This window comes from Heterocephalus glaber, unplaced genomic scaffold (genome assembly GCF_053883595.1).
Source record: "Heterocephalus glaber isolate CG9 unplaced genomic scaffold, H.glaber_assembly_v1.0 deba00001610, whole genome shotgun sequence".
Taxonomy (NCBI): domain Eukaryota; kingdom Metazoa; phylum Chordata; class Mammalia; order Rodentia; family Bathyergidae; genus Heterocephalus; species Heterocephalus glaber.
Genome location: NW_028258381.1, coordinates 38,164,556 through 38,180,591, shown reverse-complemented (window position 1 = coordinate 38,180,591; position 16,036 = coordinate 38,164,556). Strand labels below are relative to the sequence as shown.

At 39.5% G+C, this 16,036-nt stretch overlaps 1 long non-coding RNA gene across 1 annotated transcript in view; it reads left to right on the top strand.

Moving 5' to 3' along the window:
- Positions 1-16,036, top strand: part of LOC147822707 (uncharacterized) — a 30,947-nt gene that overhangs the window by 5,916 nt on the left and 8,995 nt on the right. Inside the window, exon 2 of the long non-coding RNA XR_015445328.1 lies at positions 937-1,075. This is a non-coding gene — a long non-coding RNA (uncharacterized LOC147822707). The remainder of the gene's footprint in view (positions 1-936; positions 1,076-16,036) is intronic.

Below are 16,036 nucleotides of genomic sequence, written 5' to 3'. Positions count from 1 at the left end.
GTATTTGTACTCCTATAAGACCAGAAGGGTTGTGGCACTGAGAGACAGGCATGTACCCATATTTCCTCCTCAGCTACTCCTTCCTTTGTCTATAAGTGCTGTTGAGGCCATAAGGCATTTTAACAAGCCAGTCACACGACTACACACAAAATTTACACTTTACATGTGTGAGGCGCTAGCCCATCCTCACTACAAGGGGGAAAAAAGATAATAGAGTTGGACTGGGGATTTAGCTCAGTGGCACTGTGGCTGCCTTGAAAGTGCAAGGTCCTGAGTTCAATCCCCAGTACTGCAAAATAATAATAATAATAATAATAATAATAATAATAAGAAGAAGAAGAAGAAGAAGAAGAAGAAGAAGAAGAAGAAGAAGAAAGAAGAAGTATTTAACTAGGTCAAAGCTACAGTGTAGCTGATAAATTAGTCTAGGCTAAGCCAGGCACTGTGGCTTGTACCTGTAATCCCAGCACTTTGGGTGGCTGAAGCAGGAGGATCCCAATTTGGAGCCCAGCCTGGGTAACTTGGTGAGACTGTCTCAAAATAAAAAGGGCTGGGGATGTAGCTCAGTGCAAAGGCCTTGGGGTCAATCCCCACTACTGCCAAAACAAACAAAAATTTAGTCTAGGCTCACGACAACATTCAACTCAGTCCTAGTTCATGGGCCATCTCTAGGAAGACACTGTTGCCTATAGTTAGAGAAATGAGACAGAAGTGTAAAACTTTTTTTTTTTTTTTTGAGACAGGGTCTTACTATGTAGTTCGGGCTGGCTTCAAATTCACAGCTATCCTTCTGCCTCAGCCTCCCAAGTGCTGGGCTTATAGGCATGTGCCACCAAGCCTGGTGAAAAAATACTTTCAAAAAGCCACAAGCACTATGAGAAGAGAGTGATAGGAAAATAATTTTATGAGCAACAAGCCCTTCTGTTTTGCCTTCAGCATCCCTCTTGCTAGCGGAGATGTGTCTCAAATGATGACCTGACAAGAAAACCAGAGAAACCAGTTCCAGATTCAGCAATATCTTTCAGTTCCTGTGACCTGGTTCTGTAAACTGAGGAAGAGGGCACCAATTCTCCAGGTATTTGTAACAAGTAAATGTAGCACTGGGCACAGCTCCAGACAGATAGAGGCCACCCAGAAGGTGGTAGGCATTTTCATGCTCAGAGCTCTGGAGTCTTGGAATGCCAGTTTAGTGGCTCCATAAATACAATATTCCTTATGGAGCCCAGTGTGGTGGTACATGCCTGTAATCCCAGCACTCTAGGAGGCAGAGGTAGGAGGATTCCCAATTCTAGCTCAGCCTGGGCAATTTAGCAACCTAGTTAAGAGTCTGCCTCCAATCAACCTTCACACCGAGCTACATCCCTAGACCATTTTTATTTTTTTTCTGAGACAAGTTCTCACTAAATTCCCCAAGCCAGACTTAAACTTGTGATCCTCCTAGTCTAGTGAGGAATCTCAGTGAAATACTATTAGGAAAAACAACTGAACCCAAGGGCGGGGGATTTAGCTCAGTGGCACTGTGCCTGCCTGGCAAGTGCAAGGTCCTAAGTTTGATTCCCTGTGCTGGAAATAAAACAACAACTGAACCCAAATCTATCAAATTTATACATCTTATTATTATTATTATAATGAAGAAGTCAGCAAAATCAAGAGTACAGCATTTAAAAGCAGTATTTAAACCAGGTGTGGTAATATACATCTCTAATCCCAGGATTCTGGGAGGCTGAGCCAGGAGGATCACAAGTTTGAGTCTAGCCTGAGTAACTTAGAGTTGTCTCAAAATAAAAAAAATGCAAAAGGGCTGGGGATATAGCTCAGTGCAAAGGCTCAAGTTTCAACCTTTAGAACTAGGGTGGGAGGGACTCTTAAAAAAGAAAGAGAAAAGGTGGAAGGGAACCCCAAAACTATGAGACTTGAGTTTAAGAAAAGAATCAGGGCTGGGGATTTAGGTCAGTGGTTTTCCCGCCTGCTGTGCAAGCACAAGGACCCGAGTTCTATCCCCGGTACCAAAAAAAAAAAAAAAAAAAGAAAAGAAAAGAAACAGACAACACATGAGAGATTTCTCTATCAAATCTAGTGTGTGGTCTTTTAAAAGTTACATGACAAAAAAACCCGAAACCAACAAAAAGTAAAATAAAAGTTATGTGAGCCAGGCTTAGTGACATGTACCCATAGTCTGAGCTAGTTGGGAGGCTGAGGCAGGAGGAACATTTGAGCCCAGCGTTCAAGACCAACCTAGCCAACATAGCAAAACACTGAATAATAAAAAAGTCAACCATAAAAAATTGAAATTATAGTTGAATGTGGAGGCACATACTTTTAATCCCAGTTCTCTGTGAGGCTGAAGCAGGAGGATCACAAGTCAAGCCAACTCTGGACAATTTAATGACATGGGGAGATCTTGCCTCAAAATAAAAAATGAAAAAAGGCTTGAAGATGTAGCTCAGTGCAAAGGCTCTGGGCTCAGTTCCCAGAACCACCAAAAAAATTGAAATGATGATATATATAGAATAGTTTTCATCCACAGTTCGGGGCTCATAAAATCCCTTTCCATGGCAGTCATAGAAACTAACATTTCTCTTCTCCAAAGTGGGTTGTAGAAATTCTAGTCTTCCACCACCATCCCAGCCAGCACAGCCTGTAATCCCACCATTTGGGAGGCTGAGGGAAGAGGATTGCCATGAGTTTGAGGCCAGCCTGGGCTACATAACAAGACTTTGTCTCAAAAAAAAAAAGAAAAAAAGAAGGACAGCCCCCCCCGGCCCCAGGCATGCCCACCAGCCACCCATGGAGCCATGTGGGCAGAACCCCCAGGACTGACTGAGCCCAGCTCTGTCTGTCTGGCTACACCTCCTTACGACCAGGAGCTGCTAAGGACCCCGAGGCACATCCAACAGCTGCCCTTGGAGCCGTGTGGGCACCTGCAACAACAGAGCCCCCCACACACACTGCCTCTGGCCTCTTGGCTGTGCAGCTGCCTGGTTCCACACTACAGAGGCACAGGGGGACATAAAGGCCATTGTCCTGAGCTGCAGAAGTGAACAAGAGAGAGAGGGCCTCTCTCAGGCTCCCTGATAAGTGAAGCCCACTGCAAAAGTGAAGAGATTCTCTGAAATAAAGGCACACCAAACCACCATACTTTTTCAACCCTGCAGGAGGACAGGGAGCTCAACTTGGGACTTGCAGCCAGAAATCTGCCTAAATCTCACGAGTCTGGGACTGGCTTACTGAGACTCATTGACTTATAACTGCACAATGCTGCCCACGGTGTCTATTGTAACAGCAGAGAGAAACCCTGAAGGAGGCCCTTCATTTTTATCTTTTATTTGTTATTTTCAAAATTACCACTATTGTTTTTGCTCTTATTTTTAATTTTTTTCCTCTTTTTAAATTTTTATTTTTTTCTTTTTCTTTCTTTTCTCTTTTCTTTCTCTCTCTCTCTCCCCCTCGCTCCCTTGCTGTCCCACATTGTTCTTCATCTCCCTTTGTGTTCCTGTTCTGGCCCCAATTCATATTTCTTCTTTCTTTCTTTCTTTCTTTCTTTCTTTTTTGGTACTGGGGATTGAACTCAGGACCTTGTAGCTGCAAGGAAGGGGATGGAACCACTGGGCTAAATCCCTGGCCTATCTTATTTTTCTTTTCTTCTCTTTCCTTCTCTCAACTGTGTCCTCTGGCCTCACTGCTAACCTTCCCCTATCCTTCTACCTACCTATCCCTCCCTCCCCAGCACCTTCTAACTCCCCATCTCAAAGGGTAAAGTTGCTATATTGAAGTTTATTCACTATAAACATATGTTGGGTTGGTCCTTGATTTTGATTTAATTCACACAGTTAAAGGTGATAGATGAATAACTACCACAAATTGTCATTTTCTAAGAGGTACTTGATGCTACTGTGTTGCTGATTGTATCACTTGGGGTAAGGTGTTGTGATTGATCTAATCAGTTGTCCTTCCTGGTATAATGAAAATGAGACAGCCTCAGAACCATTAGAGACTCAAAACCTAAAGACCAGCTATACCTGGAAGACACCTCTGAGAAGCAATCATTCCATAAGGGTTCTAAATACATCAACAAAGATACTTACAGTAAGCAATTTCAAAGTATCAACCCAGGAATTAAACCAAGGACAGTACCAAAAACAAAAATGAGAAGACATTTAAGCAAGGCAGAAACTCAGACTTCCACCCCACCAAGGGTAAATTCTGAGGGAAACAAGGTGGAAAAGTCTTATAATCAACCACCTGGACACCCTGAACTGATAGCACAGGAAGTAACAAAACAGATGAATGAGGCTCTAGAAAAATTCAAAACAAAAATAATCTCCTAGATAACTACAGAGATGGTGAGCAGAGTGAAAGACAAGATTAGAGGCTCTAGAACAGAAACAGATAGAAAAAAAAAATAGATGAGCTCAGAAATATGCTGGAAGCCATGAATGCCCAGCATAAGAAAGAAATGGAAACCATGATCGCACAACATAAGAAAGAAATGAAATCCATGAAACAGATTCAAACAGATATTCAGGAGATTAAAAACTCCATTGAAAGCATGCACAGCAGACTAAGGGAATCTGAAGATAGAATATCAGATATAGAAGACAGGATTGCGGTTAAGGACCATGAAAACAGATTTCTTAAAAATAGTAAGGGACCACCAGAAATCAATCCAGCAGCTGCTAGATGATGCAAAGAAGAATAACATAAGACTGATAGGAGTCCATGAAAAAACAGGAGAAAGTACAGTTGACATAAAAAAAACTGTTCACAGAAGTAATAGCAGAAAACTTCCCAGACAGAGGTCGAGAATTGGACATACAGATAAGTGAGGCATATAGAACTCCAACTAGCCATGATAAAAAAAAAATTTACACTTAGACATATAATAGTCAAGATCCCAGAAACCCAACAGAAGAACAAAATCCTACAGGAAGTTACAGAAAAGAAACAAATCACCTACAAAGGAAAGCCCATCAGAATCACAGCAGACTTCTCAACACAAACCCTCAAATCAAGGAGAGCCTGGAGTGAAGTATTTCAAGCCCTAAAAGAAAATAACTTCCAACCTAGACTGTTGTATCCTGCAAAATTATCTTTCAAAATCAATGGGGAAATTAGATACTTCCATGACAAAGAACACCTGAGAAATTTCATGAACACCAACCAACACTCCAAACAATTCTAAGCAATATCCTAGAAAAAGTCAATGAAGGGCACAACTCCATGAGGCCCAACAGAGGGAAGCCACCAGGCAAGGTAAGGCATTTAAGGGAAAGGGGGAAAAAATAAGAAATAAAAGAGCCAACAACAGTAAAAGAGCATGACAAGGATGAGTCAATATCTATCAATTATAACCCTCAATGTTAATGGCCTCAATTCACCAATCAAAAGAAATAGACTGACAGAATGGATTAAGAAGCAAAATCCAGCAATATGCTGTATACAAGAAACACACCAAACTCAAAAGGAAATTCATAGACTGAAAGTAAAAGGATGGAAAACAGGGCTGGGGATTTAGCTCAGTAGTTCTGCCACCTGCCTCACAAGCTCAAGGACCTGAGTTCAATCCCCGGTACCAAAAAAAAAAAAAAAAAGATAAAAAACAGTTCTCCATGCGACAGGAACCCAGAAAAAAGCAGGGTTAGCAATCTTATTTACAGACAAAGTAGGTTTCAAACCAAAACTAATTAAGAGAGACAAAGATGGTCACTACATCCTTGTGAAGGGAACAATCCAAGAGGAAGAGATGACAATCCTAAATATTTATGCACCAAATACGAATGTCCCCAACTATACAAAACAAATATTAATGGACATGAAAAACCAAATAAGCACTAATAACAATTGTAGTGGGGGACCTCAATATCCCACTATCACAAATAGACAGATCATCTAGACAAAAAATTAACAATGGAATTCTAGAACTCAACCAAGCTATTGAACAAATGGACTTAGGGTTAGAGTGTTCTACCCCACAAAGTCAGAATACACATTCTTTTCAGCTGCACATGGTCATTCTCCAAAATAGACCACATGGTAGCTCATAGGACATGTCTAAGTAAATGTAAAAGAACTGAAGTTACCCCCTGTATATTATCAGACCATAGTGCAGCAAAATTGGAGGCCACCACAAACACATGGCAACTGAATAACACCCTCCTGAACAACCAATGGGTGACAGAGGAAATTAAAGAAGAAATTAGACAGTTTCTACAAGTAAATGATAATGCCAGTACACCATACAGGAATCTATGGGACACAATGAAAGCAGTTCTACAGGGGAAATTCATAGCAGTCAATGCTCATATTAGGAAAACAGAGAGAACTCAGTTAAATAACCTAATGCAGGACCTCAAGCTCCTACAAAAAGAAGAGCATCACAAACCAAAAGCTCGCACAAGAAAGGAAATTATAAAGATAAGAGCAGAAATCAATGCAATGGAGACTAAGAGAACAATACAAAAAATTAATGAATCAAAGAGTTGGTTTTTTGAAAGAATAAATAAAATTGATAAACCTTTAGCCAACTTTATCAAAAAAAGGAAAGAAAAGGCTCAAATCCATGCAATTAAGAACAAAAAAGGTGAAGACACAACAGACCCAGAAGAAATCCAGAGGATCATCAATACTTACTTCAAGAAACTGTACTCTAATAAAATGGAAAACACAGAAGAAATGGACAGATTCCTAGATAAATACAAATTGCCAAAGTTAAATGAAGAAAATATAGAAATTCTAAACATCCCTATTACAATGAGTGAAATTGAAAATGTAATAAAAAATTTACAAACAAAGAAAAGCCCAGGTCCTGATGGCCTCACTGCTGAATTCTACAAGACATTTAAAGAAGAACCATCACCATTACTCTTTAAACTCATCAAGGAAATTGAAAAGGAAGCAAGGCTTCCAAATTCATTCCTGGAAGCAAGTGTTACTTTGATTCCAAAACCAGGGAAAGACCCAACCCAAAAAAAGAACTACAGACCAATCTCCCTAATGAACATAGATGCAAAAATCCTCAACAAGATACTAGCAAACAGAATACAGAGGGTCACAAGAAGATCATACACCCTGACCAAGTCAGATTTATCCCAGGGATGCAAGGATGGTTCAACATTCATAAATAAATAAATGTAATACACTATATTAACAGAGTCAAGGACAAAAACCATATGATCATCTCAATAGATGCAAAAAAAGGATTCAACAAAAATCCAACACCCATTCGTGATAAAAACCCTACAGAAAATTGGAATAGAAGGTCTTTATCTCAACCTGATTAAGGCTATTTATGAAAAACCAACAGCCAACATCATGCTAAATGGTCAAAAACTGAAAACTCTCATGCTAAAATCAGGAACAAGACAAGAACGTCCACTATCACCACTCCTGTTCAATATAGTTCTGGAAACATCAGCCACAGCAATTAGAAAAGAGAAAGAAATAAAAGGAATAAAGATAGGAAAGGAAGAAGTTAAACTCTCATTATTTGCTGATGATATGATACTTTACATAGAAGACCCCAAAAAACACGGTCAAAAGTCTTCTAGACCTAATTGACAGACTCAGTAGAGTAACTGGATATAAGGTGAACACTCAAAACACAATAGCCTTCTTACACACAAATAGCAAACTCATTGAGAGAGAAATTTGGGAAACAATTCCTTTTACAATAGTATCCAAAAAAATGAAATATCTAGGAATCAACCCAACAAAGGAAGCAAAAGACCTCTACACTGAAAACTACAGCACTCTGAAAAAGGAGATCGAGGAGGATATAAGAAAATGGAAAGACATCCCTTGTTCCTGGGTAGGAAGAAGCAATATAGTGAAAATGGCCATACTTCCAAAACTGCTATATAGATTTAATGCAATGCTGATTGAAATTCCAATATACTTCACAGAACTATAGAAAACAATCCAAAAATTCATTTGGAACAAGAAGAGACCTAGAATAGCAAAAGCAATTCTAGCCAACAGAGACATGGCAGGGGGTATCACAATCCCCAACTTGAAACTATACTACAAAGCTACTGTGATAAAAACAGCATGGTACTGGCATAGAAACAGACCTGAGGATCAGTGGAAGAGATCAGAAGATGCAGAAACAACTCCAGACATACTCAGCCACCTCTTCTTTGACAAAGGAGCCAACCACCCTCATTGGAGGAAAGATAGCCTATTTAATAAATGGTGTTGGAAAAACTGGATTTCAACCTGCCAAAGATTAAAACTAGATCCATATCTTCACCATGCACTAAACTAAGATCATAGTGGATTAAAGATCTAAATATTAAGACAGAAACAGGACCGGGGATTTAGCTCAGTGGTTCCACCCCCTGCCTCACAAGTGCAAGGTCCCGAGTTTGATCCCCAGTACCAAAAAAAAAAAAAGACAGAAACACTAAACTTGCTGGAAGATAAGTTAGGTAGAACTCTTGAAGACACTGGCATAGGAAAAGACTTTATGAACAAAACCTCAGTAGCATGGAAACTAGCACAAAGAATCAACAACTGGGATCTCATCTTATTAAAAAGCTTCTGCACTGCAAGAGAAACCACCAACAGAGCTAAGAGACAACCTACAATGTGGGAAAAAAATTTTAGCAACTGTACCTCAGACAAAGGTCTACTACCTAGAATATATAAAGAATTGAAAAAAATCAGACCCCCCAAATTCAAAGACCCAATTCAAAAATGCGCATCTGAAATGAACAGGCATTTCTCAGACAAAGAAGTAAAAGCAGCAAATAAATATATGAAAAAATATTCAACATGACTAGTCATTGGAGAGATGCAGATGAAAACAACACTGAGATTCCACCTCACCCCAGAAAGAATGACTGCTCTCAAGAAATCAACCAATTACAAATGCTGGCGAGGGTGTGGGGAGAAAGGAACCCTTCTCCATTGTTGGTGGGAGTGCAGGCTGGTGCAACTACTGTGGAAATCAGTATGCAGACACCTCAAAGAACTAGGACTAGAGGTCCCATTTGACCCAGCCATTCCCCTGCTGGGTATCTTCCCCAAAGAATTAAAAGAATCATACCACAGTGATATATGTGTACCCATGTTTTTAGTGGCACAGTTTGTAATAGCTAAATGTTGGAAACAGCCCAAGTGCCCATCAACTGGAAAATGGATAAAGATGTGGTTTTTTTTTTAATAAAATGGAGTACTACTCAGCCATAAAGAACAAGAAACTAGAGACATTTATAGCTAAATGGATGCACATTGAGGCCATCCTCTCAAGTGAAATTAATAGGACACACATGTGTAAATACCAAATAGTTTCTCTAGTGTGAGAAACTGAAAGTGTAAATAATGATTAAAATGAATAATTGATAATTTGAAATAGGTAAAGGTCCAAAGGTGTAGGGGTGGTCAAGGGGAAGGGGAAAAGAAAGAAGGGAAAGGAAAAGTCATGAGAAAAGAAAAAAGAAAATGGAAACAAAATCTATGTAAATAGGGAAGGGCGCACAGGTAATGGGGGTACCCAATGATAAATGTAAACGTATTGTATACCTAATATGTACCAATAAAAGAATTCTTTAAAAAAAGAAAGAAAAGTAAAAAAGAAAAAAGATATTAATTCTGACTCCTCCCCGCCTTTTTCTTAAACTGATCATAAAGAAATTTCTTGACCTACCCTTGCCCAATCACAGGTCATAACACCCTCTTTGCAGAGGGATCCTGCCCTGTACCTAGGGCTCTACCTGGACTCCTACAATGGACCATGTTCTTTGTGTCTAATCCATTTCTACTGGACTGGTCTGGGTTGGACTCATGCCCATGCCTTGAAGTCTCCATCCAGACCCCAAGGACATGGCGAGGGAAATTTAGAACAATTGCCGAATTGAGGTTTAGGAAGGTGGTGAACCTAATGAGGGTTATAGGAATCTCAATTTATAGTCAACTGGTCAGAAGCACAAGTTGAAACCTGGGGCTGGGAACTGGCAGGTGAAGTAGGGGAGAGCCAGAGATGGTGGAGCATGCCTATGATCCAGTACTCTGGGAGGCTGAGGCAGGTGGATCACAAGTTTGAGCCCAGCCTGAGCAATTTAGCAATTTAGTAAGAGCCTGTCTCAAGCAAGGCCTTGTGGGAATGGAAGGTGAGGTTGGGTTTCCATGCGTTGACCTATGGACCCTAAGCTCCCTTCCTCTGCCGATACATTCACCAGAAGCTTTCATGTCACTCCATACAGCAGTGCTGGCCCAATACTCGGTGAAGGAATGGTGGTGCTGACACATGGTGACTACTGGCAACCCTGGTGGCCTGCACAGAGAAATGCACCAGTATAATGGAGCAGTAGACACACTGGACTGCAGCAGCTGGGGTTCAGATCTCACTTTGGAGAGGGCGACTGGCTGGTAGCCATCTTGCAGAGCTCAGAACTCAAGAGCAGCTGAGGCTGACTCCATCTCATGGCTCCAGGTGCCTCAGTGCAGGTGTTGAGTTCAAGCCAGCAGGAGACACATAGACTGTTGTGGGCTCAAGGAATCTGGTTCCAGCCTCATATCCTGAAACCAACCTGAACTTCAGAGGAATTTAAGGGCCAGGCTGCCTGGGATTACCCACTATCCCACCGTGAAGCTGTGGCTGGCTTGCTGGGAATAATCAATTTGGCTCTGGACTCTGTTTGCCTGAATTGCCTACCAGTGACAGCAGAGACACTCCTTGAATTTGATGGGGTTTTTTTTTGGGGGGGGGTGTTCTTTTGTTTTCTTTGCCCTTTTCTTTTTTCCTTTCTGGTTCTTGTTTTGTTTTGTTTTTTCCTGATTGCTTGAACATGGTTTCCAGTTTGTTGTTGTTCTGTTCTGTTTTTGTTTTTATTTTTTCCTTTTTTCTTTCCCATCTGTCATCTTCACCAGTCTCCTAAAGTTTGTTCTCCAACCTTGCTTCTGATCTCTTCCTCTTCTTGTTTTTTTACCCCCAGCCCCTTTTAAATCTTCTGCCCTAAGGGTAAAATTGTCATATAAGGCCGTATTTATTGCATACAATTTTTAGGTGTGTTCTAGATTTTGTTATATAACCACAAATCTAGTTCATAGGTTAAAGGTAGCAAATTAATAGTTATCACAATTTGTCGTTTTTTTAGGCTGTATTTGATGTTATTGTTATTGTTGATTGTAGTACTTTAGCCAAGGTGACATAATTGTTCTGATGAGTTGTTTCTCCTGGTATACCAAGACTGAGATTGCCTAAGGGTCTTAAAAACAAAACAAAACAAAGCAAAACCTATAGGCCAGTACCAAAGAACTGGCAGTTGGGTCAAGTAGGCAGGAACTTCTCATACCCAGTAAATTGAAAAAGTAGGATCCTGCAACAGACTCAAAACCCAAAAGCAAGATAAACCTGGAAGACGCTTCTGAGAAGTACTCATTTCCTAAGGGTTCTGAATATTGGCAATAAAGCTACTTGCCATAAGGAATTTACAAGCATCAACTCAGGAATCACACTTTTAAAAAATAGAAAATGAGAAGACACTTAAACAAGATGTAACCCTGCCATCAGACTTTCAGCTTACCAAAGCCAAACCCTGGGGGCAATGACATGGTACAATCCAAAAGCCACCCACCTGGACTCTCTGAAGTGGTAACAGCAGAAGTAACAAAGCAGTTGAATGGGGCTCTACCAAAATTAAAAGCAGAAATAATTTCTCAGATAACTACAGAGATAATGATCAGAATGAAAATCTTGCTTAGTGACTCTAGAGCAGATACAGGTAAAAAAAAAAAAAAAATAGAGAGGCGCTCAGAAGCATGATGGAAACCATGAACACCCAGTATAGGAAAGAAATGGACTCCATGAAGCAGATTCTGATATCCAGGAGATTAAAAACTCCATTGAGGAATGCCCTTGGGGCTGGGGATTTAGCTCAGTGGTTCCACTGCCTGCCTTGCAAGCTCAAGGACGCGATACCAAAAACAAAACAAAGCAAAACAAAAACTCCATTGAGGGCCAGAGATTTAGCTAAGTGGTTCTGCTGCCTGCTTCTCAAGTGAAAGGTCCATCCCAGTACAAAAAAAAAAACTCCATTGAAAGTATACACAGCAGGGAGCCAGGGATTTAGCTCAGTAGCACTGAGCCTGCCTTGTAAACACAAGGTACTGAGTTCGATGCCCATACCAGAAAAAAAAAAAAAAAAAAAAAGGAACGTATACACAGCAGAATGAGCCAATGTGAGGGTAGAATATCAGATATAGAAGACAGGATTGCAGTTAGCAATCATGAAAAGGGAGATTTCTTAAAAATAGAAAGGGACCATGAGAAATCAATCCAGCAGCTGCTAGATGATGCAAAGAAGAATAACATGAGATTGATCAAAGTCCATAAAAAAGCAGGAGATACCATAAATGACATAAAAAATTGTCAGGTAAAAGGGCCGAAGACCAAGACCAGACCAGGCCACAACAAGCCTTTATTAGGGAAATAGATCTGCTGGGCTGTCTCTGAACAAAGGAGAGACAAAAGCAATATGGCTGGGGCAGGGAGATTCTTTTATAGAGACTGGGGTGGGGTTTGTAGGGGCTGAGGTGGGGTTGAGTGAGGTTGTGACTAGGGAATGGAGGAGCCGGTGATGTCACTAGGTGGTAGGAGGTGAGTGAGTATTAGGTTACTCTCTACGCGGGAACAGGGGCATACTGGGAAGAAGGGTTTATTCTTTGGTGGGAGCAACCATCTTGGCATGATGTCACACAGGGGAGGGGGCAAGGCACCATAGGAAGAGGGCCGCCACTATACATAATAGCTGCTGAGGTGGTGGGAGACCTATCAAAAATCTGTTCTCAGAAGTAGTGGCAGAAAAATTCCCAAACAGGGAAAAAGAATTTGACATACAGATAAGTGAGACCTGTAGGACTCCTATCAGCCATGATCAAAAAAAAGTTTTCCCCAAGGCATATTATAGTTAAGATTCCAGAAATTCAACACAAGGACAGAATATTAAAAGCTGTTAGAGAAAAGAAACAAATCACCTATAAAGGAAAGCCCATCAGAATCACATCAGACTTCTCAATACAAACTCTCAAGGAGAGCTTGAAATGAAGTATTTCAAGCCCTATAGGAAAACAACCTCCAACCCAGATTGATGTACCCTGCAATATTATCTTTCAATATTAATGAAGAAGATACTTCCATGACAAAGAACACCTGAAGAAATTCATGACCGCTAAACCAGCACTCCAAAGTGTTCTGAAGGATATTCTAGAAAGAGACAACAAGAATTACAACTCCACGAACCCCAACAGAATGAATCCACCAGTCAAGGCAAGAAATTAAACAAAAAAAAAGTAGCCAACAACAGGATAATAACATGACAAAGATAAAACAATACACATCAGTTATAACTATCAATGTTAATGGTCTCTATTCACCAATCAAAAGAAAAAGACAGGAAGAATAAATCAAGAAGCAAGATCCAACAATATGCTGCATACAAGAAACACATTTAATTCAAAAAGAAATTCACAGACTGGAAGTCAAGGGATGGAAAACAATATTCCATGCTATAGAAACCTGGAAAAAAGCAGGGGTGGCTATTCTATTTGCATACAAAGTGTATTTCAAGTCAAGACTGATTGAGAGAGACAAAGAAGGTCACTACATCCTTTTAAAGGGAACAATTCAAGAGGAAGAGATAACAATCATAAATACATATGTACCAAACAGCAGTTCATTCAACTATATAAAACAAATATTAACAGATGTGAAAAATCATATAAGCACTAATATAATTTTTTTTTTGGTTTTTTTGGTACCAGGGATTGAACTTGGGACCTTGTGCTTGGGAGGCAGGTGGCAGAACCACTGAGCTAAATCCCAGGCCCAGTACTAATATAATTGTAATGGGGAACCTCAATATCCCACTGTCACAAATAGACAGATCAACTAGACAAAAAAATCAACAAAGAAATTTCAGAACTGAACCAAACTTTTGAACAAATAGACTTAGTGGATATCTACAGAGTGTTCCACCCCACATCAGAATACACATTCTTCTTAACTGCACATGGGATGTTCTCCAAAACAGATCACATACTAGCTCATAGAACATGCTTAAGTAAATGCAAAGGAACTGAAATTATCCCATGCATATTATCAGACCGTGGTGCAATGAAATTGGAAATCAATGGCCAAAAGACCCAGAACTTCATAAACACAGGGAAATTAAATAACACCCTCCTGAACAACCAGTGGGTCACAGATAAAATTAAAGAAATCAGACAGTCTGTACAATTAAATAACAATGCCAGTACAACATACTGGAACTTATGGGATGCAATGAAAGCAGTCCTATGAGGGAAATTTATAGTGATGAATCTCAGTATCAGGAAAACAGAGTGGGCACAATTAACCTAAAGTTAAACCTCAAGCTTCTAGAAAAAAGAAGAGCAAGTCAAGCCCAAAGCTCATACAAGGGAACAAACTATAAAAATCAGAGCAGAGAGCTGGGGATTTAGCTCAGTGGTTCTGCCGCCTGCCTTGCAAGCACAAGGTCCCGAGTTCAATCCCCAGTACCAAAAAAAAAAAAAAAAAAAAAAAAAAAATCAGACCAGAAATTAATACAATGGAGACTAAAAAAAAAATACAAAGAATCAATGAATCAAAGATTTGCTTCTTTGAAAGATTAAATAAAATTGACAAATCCTTAGCCAACTTTAAAAAAAAGGTATAAAAAGACTCAAATTCATGTAATTAGGAATGAAAAAGGTGAAATCACAGCAGATATTTAAGAAATCCAGAAGATCATCAATACCTACTTCGAGAACCTGTATTCTAATAAGATGAAAAATACAGAAGAGATTGACAGATTCCTAGATACACATGAATTACCAAAACTGAATCAAGAAGATATAGAAATTCTAAATAAAACAATTATCAGCCAGTGAAATTACAGATGTAATTGAAGATGTAAAAACTTGCCAGCAAAGAAAAGCCCAGGCCCTGACAGAGTCAGTGCTGAGTTCTATAAGAAATTTAGAGAAGGCCTAATCCTGCTACTTCTCAAACTCTTTAATAAAACTGAAAGGGAAGCAATACTCCCAAATTCATTCCTGGAAGCAAGCATTACTTTGATACCCAAACCAGAGAAGAATTCACCCAAAAAAGAGAACTAAAGGCCAATCTCCCTAATGGTCATAGATGCAAAAATCATCAATAAGAGACTGGAAAACAGAATACAGCAAATCATCAAGAAGATTATACACCATGACCAAGTAAGATTCATCCAAGGGATGCAGAAATGGTTCAGCATATCCACATCAATAAATGTAATACACCATATTAACAGAGTCAAGGACAAAAATGATACGATCCTCTCAATAGATGCAGAAAAACATCTGACAAAGTCCAACACCCATTCGTAATAAAAATCCTACAGAAAAATTGGAATAGATGGTCTCTATCTCAATATGATAAAAGCCATCTATGACAAACCAACAGCCAACATCATACTAAAGACAAAAACTGAAAGCTTTCACTCTAAAATCAGGAACAAGACAAGGATATCTATCCACTGTCACCATTCTTGTTCAATATAGCTCTGGAAACACTAGGCAAAGCAATGAGACAAGAGAAAGAAATAAAAGAAATAAGGACAGGAAAGGAAGAATTTAAATTACCATTATTTGCAGATGACATGATACTCTACATAGAAGATCCCAAAAACTCTAGACTTCTAGGTTTGATAACCAAATTTAGTGGCATAGCTGGATACAAAGTCAACACTCAACAATCACTAGCTTTCCTGTACACAAATAACAGACTCATGGAGAGAGGAATTAGAGAAACAATCTCTTTTGCTATAGCATCCAAAAAAATGAAATACCTAGGAATCAATCTAACGAAGGAAATAAATGACTACAGTACTCTGGAAAAGGAGATCAAAGAGGATATCAGAAAATGGAAAGATATCCCTTGTTATTGGATAGAAAGAACCAATTTAGTGAAAATGAACATACTTCCAAAATTGTTATAAAGATTTAATGCAATCCCAATCAAAATTCCAACAGCATATCCCACAGAATTAAAAAAAAG